Raw genomic sequence first — 12,601 nt, forward strand, 5'->3', positions numbered from 1 at the left:
CGATTCAGTGACGCTCATACAAAGCCACTACACGGTGTCTGTGGTTTAAAAAAAGCTCCCCAGCAATCCTCCAAGCAGCCCTCGGATCAGTGAAATTATCTGTGCAGAAATATAAATGCAGAATGGCATGGGAACAGTCTCCCTGGAGACTGGGGTAGGGCAGATTGGAGAATACCTAAATCTCTAAATGGTGTCTGTGGTTTTCATGTTAAATTGGAACATTTTCATCCCACGCTTACCTAAGGAGATGAAGGAAGGCAGCTTATGGGCACTTAGCACATACACTGAGAGCAAGCAGGGGAAAAAAATCCAGGAGGCATGGAGCAGATCCATCTCCCTGGATCTCCACCTGAAGTATTTCACCGATTCAAGGCCTTTTGTACCTGCAGTAGTGAATGCTGTTGGCTATTTTAAGACCTTCTCACGCTTGCACTTCTGTTACAACCCATGGGAGGCTCCCAATCTATTTCTGTATATCAGACATCCTTCCTCTTCTGACTCCCTTATCAAATGTGCAAAACAATCAATAATTCACTTAGGCTCTACATTCCCATTAGAGTGCACCATGGCTGTGATTTAAATATATTTCTGTGACTGTAGAACAAGCAGATATCCTAAACTACCCTGGAAATGTCCTCTGACATGTGGCAGCATCTCCTGCCACCCAAAGTAGTTTTATTTCTCCAGCTGTTAGATCTAGGACAAAATACTACTCTTTTGTTCTATATTAAGACCATGGAATAACAGCAGCTGACTTCCCAGCCTCTGTCCTCGTGGAGGGGAACACAGGATGAAGAATCAAACCCCAGCATGAGCTTTTCTCATGCTAAGTCATTAAGAAAAACCAGATCTCCTTGATGCTCTCCCGCATTAAGTAACAAAAAACTGGAGGTTGATGAGCTGGGCATTGCCTTCCTCCCCTTCCCATGGTCCCCACTGTAGGTCCAGGCTCACCTGTGATTTCCTTCCACAGCCTTGTTTTGAAGGAGATGAGGTTCATGTGGTTTAATTGAGAAGAAAAAAGCAGGTTTGAAACCCTTTATCCCTAACTACCTCCCAGTAATGAACTCATCCCTTACACCCCTCTGGGTAGGCTCATTTTGGAAGAGGGAGCCGAGCTCCAGGAGATCAAGTGGCTTGACCAAGGCTCTGGGTCGGAGAAGGTGTCCAGAGTGACAAATACCCAAGTGCCACATCCCCCAAACTTGAGAGATCTGTCCAGACCAAACAAGTATTAAAACTTTTCCTTACCAGAGACAGCCTCAAGACCCAGGGACAAACAGCCTATCAAACAGACCACAAAAACCCCCTCGTATTTTGTCTGGGATTCTACAACCTCTCCCATTCCCTCTTGTCCCTGCGTTAAACCTTTCAGTATCATCACCTCTGTGTGCCCCCAACATCCAGCAAGGAGGGCAGAGCACGCGGCAGCCACACACCACGTCCTGGTAATGACTTCACTTCTTCCACCAGCTCTGGAAAAAAACAAAAACAAACCCAAATCCCTGGTCCTGCATAATTGTGGCTCTGTTATTCATGGATCTTAAATCGTACTCCTTCGTGAATTTTAATGTGCAGTCCATTCTCTTTCCACTAATCCTACATTAGGCTGGAAGCCTTTATAGACTGAACATTTGCCCTCCTTCGCTTTTCATTCTCCGCAGCAGCACCGTGGCTGCCTGTCCCCAGGCACTGCCCTAGTCTCAGCTGGGCTGGCACTGAAGTTCAACCAACATGAAAGTGTTTTCTTATTAGATCCTCCAGTTCTGTGCATCCCTGGCAAAAGCAGCAGGGCTGCTGCACAGGCAGCCTGGGAACAGCAGCTCTTTATTTTGCCCACGATCTGGCAATCTCGTGGTGTGCGTATGAGTTGTGCAGCGCTGATTGAGGCAACGCCTGTCTGCGAGTCTTTAGCACCATGCTTTTATAAATCCCTTTTTCCAGCTAAAACCATCTCCACAAGCCATCAGGAAGGAGTGAAAGCCCTTCAGGAAATTCTCCTTTCCAAGGAATTCCTGATGAGTGGCACACAAGAGCAAACCACAGACGGTTCTGCACCACCACAAACTCTGAGATGCTGAACAGCCCTATTTTAAATGACACTTGGGTTAAAAACCAGACAGGACCATGAGCTACTCTCATCTCACCTTCTGCAAACTGCGGTTTGAGCCTGTTCTTTCACTACTAAATTTAATAATTTGTTCAGCTGAAGAGAGGCTTCCAAAGGGAAGATACCCAGACTCAGTCTGGATAGAGGAGTAAGCCACCATTTCCCTTGGAAACCATCCCTGAGGAATCATTCTGCCAGGTCTGCCACAAGGAGTGGAGTCTACAACAAACTGAGGCAAGATGCTCTGTTTGTGTAAATTGCTAAGAAGATCTCAAACCCAGCCCTTCCATGCGTCTCACAGAACCCTTATTAGATGAGAAAGAAATATTGTACAGTTCTCAGCTCTAAAAATATAAGAACTTTGATATATAAATCCATGTTGAGGACCTTGCTGGGGCTAACTACAAATGTTCCCAGTTGCCTCTAATTCCACACCACTTGCAGAACCAGTGGTAATATTTCTTTTCCAAGATGTACAGAACATACCCAGTGTTCTAAGGATTCCAGCCCTGGGGATAGTTTGTGTGCCATCAGAGCACCAGGCAGGGGCAGGAGGGAATCAGGCTGAAAATCTGATTTGACTTAAACAACACTGACCTGATGAGAAGCACCGAGTCCGAACCAGGCCTGCAAATCCCATCTGTTTCTTATTTCTATAACGGGCGAGCTAAAACCCTAAATCCACACAGCTCTGAGCTTTGAAGCCAAATTTTGCAGCTTGAGTCCATTACTAGCAAATGATGACTGCTAGCCCAGCACGGACCTGCTCCTTAAATTAAAGGCTGGGATTTATAACTCGACATTAAATGAAGGAAACGTATTGCAGGGTGACTAACAGCTAACCTGGGAAGGCACTTGGAGACAGAAATTCATGGACTGGTGAATAAATTGCCCCACCTCTTTGCTCCCCATAAAATTATTATCACAGCACTCATGGTTAATGGTGTTCTGAGGGTTAACTGATGTTTGAGAACCCCTTGGATGCTCCTCAGTTGTTGGCAGCTAATAAAACCCTGCACTGTCTTAGTTATTATATTAAGTTACAGTTTTTGCTGGGTTTTTTTGCAGCAATTTGATGTCAGAAAAAAATCTAATCTATAAAGCAAGCAGCTCTTTAGCTTTGCGAAAAATAAAACCGAGTGTATTCAGAAAAAAAAAGCCTCGTCTCTGTCCTTTAATTCCCAGAAACAAAGCTGGGGAAGGCTGGTCCTCGAGTGCAGATGGAATTTGGCAATTCCATTCCCATTAGTGCAGAGCAAACCCGTTAAATATATAATGGCTCGAGGACAATGTGGATTGGAAAAATAAGCTTGGAACTGTAAGGCTCCTAATTATTTTCCATCCATTTACCTTCACATTAAACCCCAGGGTTTGATGCTTCCCCGGCTGCTGGGGCAGCCATTGAGTTTTTGAAGTGATGCTCTGTTTATAGAATTGCAATTACTCAGTATCGGCCTTTGTTTGGAGAAGAATCCCTGTCCATCCTCGCTAATGGCTTCTTCTGATCTCATCCAGTGTGGAGGATTTCCTGAGCATATTAAAAACATTATTCACTCTGCCTTTTTAGTTTAGCCAAAGATTTAACGACTTCAGCATAAGAACTGTGTGTTTGAACTAGATTTGCTCCCTGACAGCTGATGCTGTGCACTCTGTTCCCTCCACATGCTCACAGGCACAAGAGGAGTGCTTGAACTGCTCAGAGTAGAGATTCTTTTGGGGCAAGAACCTGTGAGGGTGCTGAGGAAGTGTTACCCTGAAAAACTGTGGCTGCCTCACCCTTGGAAGTGCTCAAGGCCAGGTGGGATGGAGCTCTGAGCAACCTGATGTTTTTAAAGAGTATTTATTCTCTCACTGGAGAAATGAATGAGGATTGTAAAATACCACAGCAAAACCAGACTTAATTCCCCTCCAGGACACATGAGCTGGCGTGAGCAGCACTTCCAGCCACCTCGTCCTTTGGACAGGGTGAGGCTGGGGATGTAATTGCAGTTACTGTTTGCCAGAGTGGTGCATTTTCATGGTAGATTTAATTTTACTCCCTAGTACTTCATTTTTTTCTTTCCTTAACTTACAAAGAGAAAACAGCCCTGCAGGGCACGAGGGAGGGCAGGCTAGCAGTGCAGGGCATCTTCTCCCCTGCTGCAGTTCCTGGAGGGGAGGAGGTTAATTAACAAATTGTAATCAGTGTGGGGGGAGATCAGCACCTGAACACCTTTTGGTGCCCTTGTGGGGCGATTTTGGGGGTGCACAGAGCTCATTAAACCCATTTCTTAAAACATTCAGAACACAATTTCAGTGTGGACATAAAAAAAGATACCTCGCTACCCCTGTCCTATGAGTGCCGTGTCGGACACTTCTCCAGCTCTCCAGACTTTGCTTCCCCTCTCAAAAGAAAAAGGGAAATGAAAAGAAAATAGAAAATTCTCACTACTGGACCGCAGAAAAACATTTCCCCCTCATTCAATACTCATTCATTGAGCCTAAACTAGCTCACATCTATGTGTCAAGCATAGCAGAACTGTTTACAAACAAGCCACTAAAGCAGCTATGTGACCAAAATTTCCTTCAACCATAATAATTTTCACCCTCAGACTCATCAGACACATCTGAGACACACATAATAACTCCCACCAGTGCACACTGACAGGCTGAGTTACTGATTCTCCCTAATTCCTTTTTTCTGCCATGAAATACGGTCTCCTCTATCTAAAGCAAATTGATCTTTTCACCCAATCTATTTGACAGATCTACCATTTAGTATTCAATTACCATTTCAAGACTAAAACCAGCTTGTGATGCAGACACCAGTCCCCAGCATGAACTCCTGGTGTCTGCATCAACCCCAGGTCTCTGGAAGGCAACAAAAAACCCCTTGGAGCAGCTGCTGCCTCTGCTCTCTTTATCACAAATAAAACTAATGCAAGAACTGGGGAGATAATCGGGGAAAAAGCAAAATGTTCTGGTCAGGGCTGTGTTATGGGCATCTGGGAGGTGCAGGATGGACATGGAGGGGGATGGATCATCTCTGGAGGAACTTCCTTGGGCTCTGCAGCTAAACCGTGACCATTTAATTAAATGTTTTGAAGTAAAAGACCTTAAACTGCAAATGGAAGGAGCATCAGCAGCGGCTTAGAGGGATCTCAAATTCAGCTGGCCAGGCTGTGTTTGCAGAGATTCCCGGGATGGGTTTGCCAGGGAAGGCCAGGCTCCATCCCGTGTGTGACGATGACCCCGCTGCCCTGGGGTCCAGGCGGTGCGGCAGCCACGCGCCTGCTCCTCGGCAGGAGACAGCTCCCAGCCTCATCCTAATTAATCATCTCCTAATGACTTTGTGAACCGGGAGGATTTCCTTAATTATACCACACATTAGACTTTAATCAAGAAATCAATTTTTCACGCCACCCCAAAGCCGCGGGTGCGGCGTCTTGGGCGGGGAGGGCCCGAGTGTCCCTCGCCCTGCACAGAGTGGAATTATAAGTGGAATTTGGGAGCGGTGCATGCCAGGGCTCATTCCCAAATCCAGCTGTAAGTGATTTAATTAAGATCCCTGCACAGCCCCGTGCCTGTGCCCTGCTCAGCCAACAGTTTTTCCATGTGTTTTTCAGCCACCTGACACAGATGCCAGGCACGGCGGGCCCTCGTGTGCTGGCTTAGCACCCGTGTGCCCGGCTGGACTCGGTGGGAAGGGATTTGTATTTGCAGCAAAGTGGTTTCACCCATTCCCACCAACACCAACACAGCCCCTCATGCACCTCCTGCCTCTGCAAACCCTGTGGAATTAAATATAAATCCTGAGGGCACTGGGATCTGCTCCGGTGTGACACTGTGCATGGCGGCAGTGATCCGAAGGAGAGAAGTTAATTAAATATTAACCTCACTTTTTTGTTGCAATTTTCAGGATGCTGCGAGGCTGAGCACAGCAAAGGGTTTATCTGAACTTCTTGTTCATTGGGGAGGATTGATGGTTGCTCCCGGCCTGATGCAACCCCTGATCCATTTCCTCTTTCCCTGGTTTTGTTGGGATTCACCCCAGCCCAGCAGTGCCAGAGCCAGCGGCTCCTTGCAGGGGGATCCCACAGGATCTCTGGGGTCTGGGGGTCTCACCCCAACCAGCAGCACATTCCCAGCAGAGTTTCACAGCACAGCACGGCTCAGATTCTTTACACTTGCTTAATTACTGGGGTTTTATTCTCTCCCTTCTGAGGAGCTCTGCGTGGCACAGCCAACCCCAGCCAGTTTTATTTTCCCTGGTACCATCCTTCCTCCCATCACTCCCCTGCACAGATGATGAAGCTGCTGGGACAGGGATGGGATTTCCTGTACCTGCTGCCTCTGCGAGGAACTAAAAATAAAAAAGCATCTGCTAAAAATACTGAATGATCAGGGGAAAAAAATGCTAAACCCCAGAGATCTCCCTGGACCCTGAGGATTAATTTTAATTTCCCTTTAATCCGGACACAAATTGTGATGTCACCACTGGCAGGCACAGCTCGGCTCCATGGACAGAACCTGCAGTTGTGCTTCCCCAGCTTTTGGGTGCATTCCAAAGGAAAATGGACACACGACAAGCAGGAGGGAACAGGGTTCAGTGTAGGGTTCCAGAAATGTTTCTTCAACCCCGTGGCTGCAGCTCCCAGTGTCTCCTTCCCCAGCTCCACTCTCAGATCCAGGCTTTGTGTGCCTGCCTACAGCCACTTTTGGGATGCTCTGATCCTGTACCCCACTGTGGGAAAGAGGAGAAAAAGGGGCCAGCAGTCCCAGATTACAGCCTGGACCTCTGAAAAACAAGATTTGCCAATACTCTCCACTTTTAAGGGAAGGAAAACAGCGATCGGAGCGAGTTAATCTGTAATCTTCCAAGGAGACAACAGAATTAATTCCTGGAAGGAATTTCTCATCTAAAGGAGCAAAGGATGTTCTGTCCCCAAAAACCTCTGTGAGCACTGCAGTGACCACCTGCCCCCACACTGCCCAGGGCACACAGCCTCTCCCTCCAAATCCTTGGAAAATACTTCCCTGGCTTTATCCCAGCGGGGATAACATGAGGAGAGGGGCACATGCTGGGCTCTCCCTGCAGTTCCCCTCTCCCAGACACCCACAGCAGGGGGGCTGAGCATCATTACACAGAAACTTTGCTCCCAGCTTTCCCAGTGATCAGATATATGCAAATATATGCATGAAAAATTTACATACAGAGCTCGCCTGGGACTTCCTTCCGTGCTGGCAGGAAAACTCCCTTAATTCCCAGAACAAGCCCAGCGTTTGGTGCTCCCCCCATGCAGCAGGTAAATTTGGGGTGGGGGTTTGGGGATGGTCAGGCTCAGAGGAAGGAGGCAGGAAGATATTTTGGGGGTCCTTGGGCAGGAAGGGCTCAGCCTCAGGAATATCTGGAGCACTGAGGGCCCATGAGCAGACAAGGGCTCATGGTTTGAGGTGTGATTTATGTGCAGCAGCACCTAAACACCTGAAACAGGGTCTTTAAAAACACCTCAGGCTTCGCCATAATGCTGCTGCTGTGGGGCTCCACGTGGAAAAAAATATAAGGAAAATCAAATGTAAGCAATTCCTTAAAAGCTGCTCCAAATGTGCTTTCAGTCCAGGAGTGATCAGAGAGGCAAGTCAATATTTTCCTGGAGAGGAAACGCCGCCGTGTTTACTCCTGCTGCTGTTTGCTGAGCGCTGCTCTCAGTCCTGCTCTGTGTTTGCCCAGGGCAGGATGTGGGGAAGAATTCAGGGTTTGTGTGGAGGAAGCTCTGTGGTTTCAGGAGCTGCAAGGCACAGGACCTGGGTCGTGTTTCTGTGAGTCTCAAACAAGGGGCTGCTGTTGGGCAAGGTGAATAAAACCCAAATATTGAATTCAGCGGGGCCCAAGCTGCAGCTCTGGCCTGCAGGACTCTTCCCACCGTGATGAGTTTGCTCTGCTTGTTGGGAAGATGCCCCACGTCTGCCTTTAAGATTTCCTCCCCCAAGTGCTTGAAGGCACCTGACCCAAAATTTGCTGTTTGTGCCACCGTCCTGTACCAGATGCAGCGATGCTGGGTGTCACATGTGACATCCCCGTGCTTGGCACAGCAGAATGGAGAAACCCATGGGAATGAGCCATGCAGCACCTTCCCTGGGGAAAGCTGTATCTGTGCAATTCCTCCTCAAAATCCCACCCAAATCCTGCACCCTTTGTTTCCTGGCACAGCCACTGCCCACTCAGAGCATGGAGCAAGAGCTCACCCAGCCCAGGGTGGGAATCTCCCACAGAAAAACTTACAAGCCCCTGAAAATGGTGGCCAAAATCCAAATATTTCCCTGGGATATGACAGGATGAACACACTGCCAGCTCCCTGGTGTGGGTAACATGGGGCTGAAGGGCTCAGGAAGGTGCCCCCTGTGATCCCTTTGCTCACCAGCCTGGAAAGGAGCACAGAGCTCTCCCCTTCCCTGCCAAAGGTCAGGGTTGAGCTCCACAGACCTTGGCAAGGGTTTGTGCAATGAAATCCCCTCCAACACCTCGGGAAAGGCTGCCCTGAGCTTCACCTCCTCTCACTCATTGGAGATTGGGGTGGTTTGGCTGGGCAGAGCAGCCAGGGGACGTGGCCGGGCTCCCTGTGCCACCAGGATCTGCTCCAAATCTCCCCCCACGAGCCCTTAATCAGCTTCCACCTGGGATTAGCTCAAACATTCCCAGCTTCTGGTTCAAAATAGCTTTTCTTGCTTGTGGGCAACTAATCCAAAAGGAGCCCTGTCCCCATTATCCAGCACTTCCAGCAGGGGTGGGGTTTTCCTAAGGCTTGAACCTTGCCTGGTTCCAAAATATTTTGGGATTGAGAACCCAGGGCATGGAATGCACATGGTCAGAGCTGGGTTGTGGTGGGGATTCATGGAAGCAGCTCCAGTAAACCCAAGCAAAGCCTGGCCTGGTGCAAGGCAGGTACAAAGAGCACAGGAGCCCAGTTTGGGCTGAATTATCTGTATTTGGGGGAAATTCAGGTTTGGTACAAGGGATTTCACTCAGGAGCTCACAGGGGGCAATGTGCAGACCCTTTCTGCCAATATTAAATGCAGACAAAGAAACTCTCTGTGTCTCTGAGGCCATCAGGACCTGGGGATAAATTGAGTAAAAACCAGCCCCTTCTGTAGGATGGATCCCCAGAGCAAAGAACTGCTGAAAGCCCACAGAAAAAATCATCTCCCACAGCACGCAGAGGAGCAGGCAGGTTGGGAAGGGACGTGCAAGCAGTCACATCCCCAAGTGCAGCTGATGATGTGGCTATGATTTAATAAAGGACATTATTAGTGCCGTGCTAATGGCTCCGGGCGCCGGCAGCGGAGCCGTCCGGCTGCTGGCAGCTCCCAGCCCAGCCCAGCTCATTCCCACCAGGCTTCAGTGTTCTAAAGATTAAATTCATCTCCACAAGCCTGCAAAAGGATTTGCATCAACAGTCCCCCATCACAGTCCCAGTGCCAGCCTCCTGTGCAGCCCCAGTGACCGGGCACACGGAGGCACAGCAGCTCAATAACAGCTCCAATCCCGCAGTCGGGCAGAAATCCCACTCAGATTAGAGATAACAGAGGCTCATCCCTTCAGCCACTTCATTTCCTCCCCATAAAACCTGCTCCCACCTGGCTCCTTCCCACTGACCTGCCGCAACACCCAGCAAGACTGAGCAGCAAAACCCAGCTGAGGTTCCAGCAGCACCACCACTCCCCAAAAAAGCTCCCTCTCAGGAAAAATATGTCCAGAAACCAGCAAAACCTGGGGACTGGGGGAGGCCCTGGTGATGGGCACAGCTGGTACCTCCTCAGGGGCACCTCAGCTATCACTCCTGGTGCTTCCTTACCCTTTATCTCTTCAGCAGTAATTGGGGTGTTGATGAGCTGCCCTGGGGGAGATAAGGGCCCCTTCTCTGGGGGGAGAGAAATTGATATTGACTGGTGAGGTGTTAATTTTTGTGTCCTCAGAGAGGGAATTTTGGCTGAGCTCCCATTTTGTGCCACAAAGGCTCCTCTGCTTCCCCCTGGTTCAGGCAGCATCTGTACCACAGTTCATCTCCAGGCAGGGAACTCCAAAAAAAAAAAAAAAAAAAAATCCCTGTGAAGCAGAGATGGAGCAAATCCCCCATTTCCACAGGGTGAGACATCTGCCAGCAAAGGGACTTGGCAAAGACAGGGAACCTGCGTCAGAGGCTGAACCCTCCAGTGCTCCAGCTCCTCCAGCACCAGGGCTTGGCTGGGAGAGGCCCTCTGTTTCTGTCTGAAACCTCCATAAAAATAGCACAATTATGGGAAAATCCTTGTCCAAGTGGAAAAGAAAACACCAGTCTGGCTTTCACAAGGAAGCAGAGCTCTATAAAAGCGCTCCTATAGCATTTGCTGTTTCTGTCAGGCGTCCAAAGCCTCGCTCAGAGCCCTTCACCCAGTGGCACAGCTCCACGGGGCGAGGTCAGGCCTCTGCTAAAGGATTTTATGATTTTTTCCCCCAGCATTTCACTTCACCTCATCAGAAGTTTCCATACATTGGGAACAAACTGTCTGCAGGAGCCTTCCCTGTGGAGCAGAGCAGGGCAGCCCCCGCCGGGAGCAGCTGCTTGATCCCAAGCCATAAATAACAGGCCAGGCTGGAAAGCTTCCATGGGGTTTTTTTTTCACAGAAGTCGAGCTGGTGATGTCTGTCACCCCCTGTCCCTGCTGTCCTTCCAGCAGCCTTTCCCTGAGTCCCCCAGTGCCTGCCCTCACAGGGCTGATCCCCTCTGACAGACTTGGGGTGCCCTGAGGGATGAAGGGATTTAATCCTGGAGAGATTTAATTAGAGGTGCCCATCCCTGGACAAAGTTTGTGCTCACAACTCCCCCAGATTCCCCAAAACAGAGCACAAACCTGCCTGGCTCCGTGGTTTTTGGGGGCCACATGAAGAGGGGTGGCACCAGGGCTCTGTTATTTCCCCTCTCTGCAGCCAGGGCAGGGTCCCTGCAGGGGTGACCACGTTCCGGGTGACATTTCCTTCGTGCCTGGCCCGATTCTGTGGGACATTTCTCGGTCAGCAACAGAGAACGGCCTCGGCTCTATTTATACCCCACCCTGGAGCCGGGTAAAAATAACCCCGGCATGTTTGGCAGCCTGAACACGCTACTGCAAATCCTCCCTGTCAGCAAGAGAATCCTGCTCGGGTCGGACCCGGGGTCCCGCCGGGAGAGGAGGTGCTGGGGGAAGCCCAGGGGCATCCGTGAGGTTGGACCCCGAGCGGAGGAGGAAAGGGATCAAGTGAACCCATGGAGCAGCAGCTGGCAGCATCTCTGGCCGGTGCCAGCGTCCCAAAAAGCCGGCTGGGAAGCAGAGCAGGAGTGTCAGATCGCTCTTGAACCGGGATTAAAGGCCACTGGCGCTGCTGTATTTTTAGCTTCGTGATCATCCTTTGGGGGAAAAAAAAAACCCAACCCTCATTGTGGCCGGTGGGATGGGAGAGGAGTCGGGAGCTGCCCCAAGCTCGGCCCCGCCGCTCTTTATGGCCCGTCCTCTGGCCACGGGAAAGGTCACGGTGACTCCTGCAGCGCTGTCACCTCGCGGGGACCGGGGACCCATCCACCCATCCATCCATCCACCCATCCACCCATCCACCCATCCACCCATCCCTCCCTCTTGCAGAGCCGCTGCCGGAGCCCGGGGCTGCTGCTGCCTGAGTCAGCTTTATCTGCCGGGCTATTAATAGCTGCTGCTCGGCTCGGCCCCGCTCTAATTGCAGGTTAATGAAACAGTCGGGGAGAGGCTGCCCCGCATCCCGAACCGCAGCTTCTCCCTCCTCGCCCCGGCTGGGAACAGCTCCGGGATGCGGGAGCCGCCGGGTCCCGGTCCCCCCCCCCCCCCCCCCCCCAGCCCCGGGGGTCGTTCCACGCCGGGGCTGCCGCGGTCCTGGCACTTTTCCACCTCCATCCCAACGGCCTGATAAAGATTTGGAGGCTCTTCCCAAGGCCACTGCTCAGGGACAGCCTTGAGTCGTCCCTCCTGTTGTCACTCGGATGCTCGGGGTGGGAAATACTGAGCACGACGCTTTTTCCTGGGGGAATTTTCCCTGCAGGACTCGCAGCTGGGCGGGTGAGGAGCCGCGCACACAACTGTGATGGTGAACGAGGAACGCTCCCATCGGAGAGCAGCAGCCTCATCTGCGGGTCCCCTCCCCACCCCAAGGGATTCCCACTGCCCACACCACACAGGGTTAAAACCTTTGGGCTTCCCGAGTGCCCCGGCAGCAGCTCCGGGGGTTGTAGGAACAAGCCCAGTGCCGGGACCTGCACAGGGGCCTGAAGGTCATTTTTTGGCGATGCCATTGTCCCCAGGGCGGAGGCAGTGCCTGACTCTCCCGTCTCTTAGGGACACATCCAGGCTGGTGAGGTGCCAAGAACAGCAAATTAAGGTGTTGGTGAAACCAAAGCTCCGACCACCCTGACCGCAGTGCATGGAGTGTCCTGCTGCCCAGGCCATGGGATGTCGGTGCCCAGTCACATC

This window comes from Corvus hawaiiensis, chromosome 20, assembly GCF_020740725.1.
Source record: "Corvus hawaiiensis isolate bCorHaw1 chromosome 20, bCorHaw1.pri.cur, whole genome shotgun sequence".
Classification (NCBI taxonomy): domain Eukaryota; kingdom Metazoa; phylum Chordata; class Aves; order Passeriformes; family Corvidae; genus Corvus; species Corvus hawaiiensis.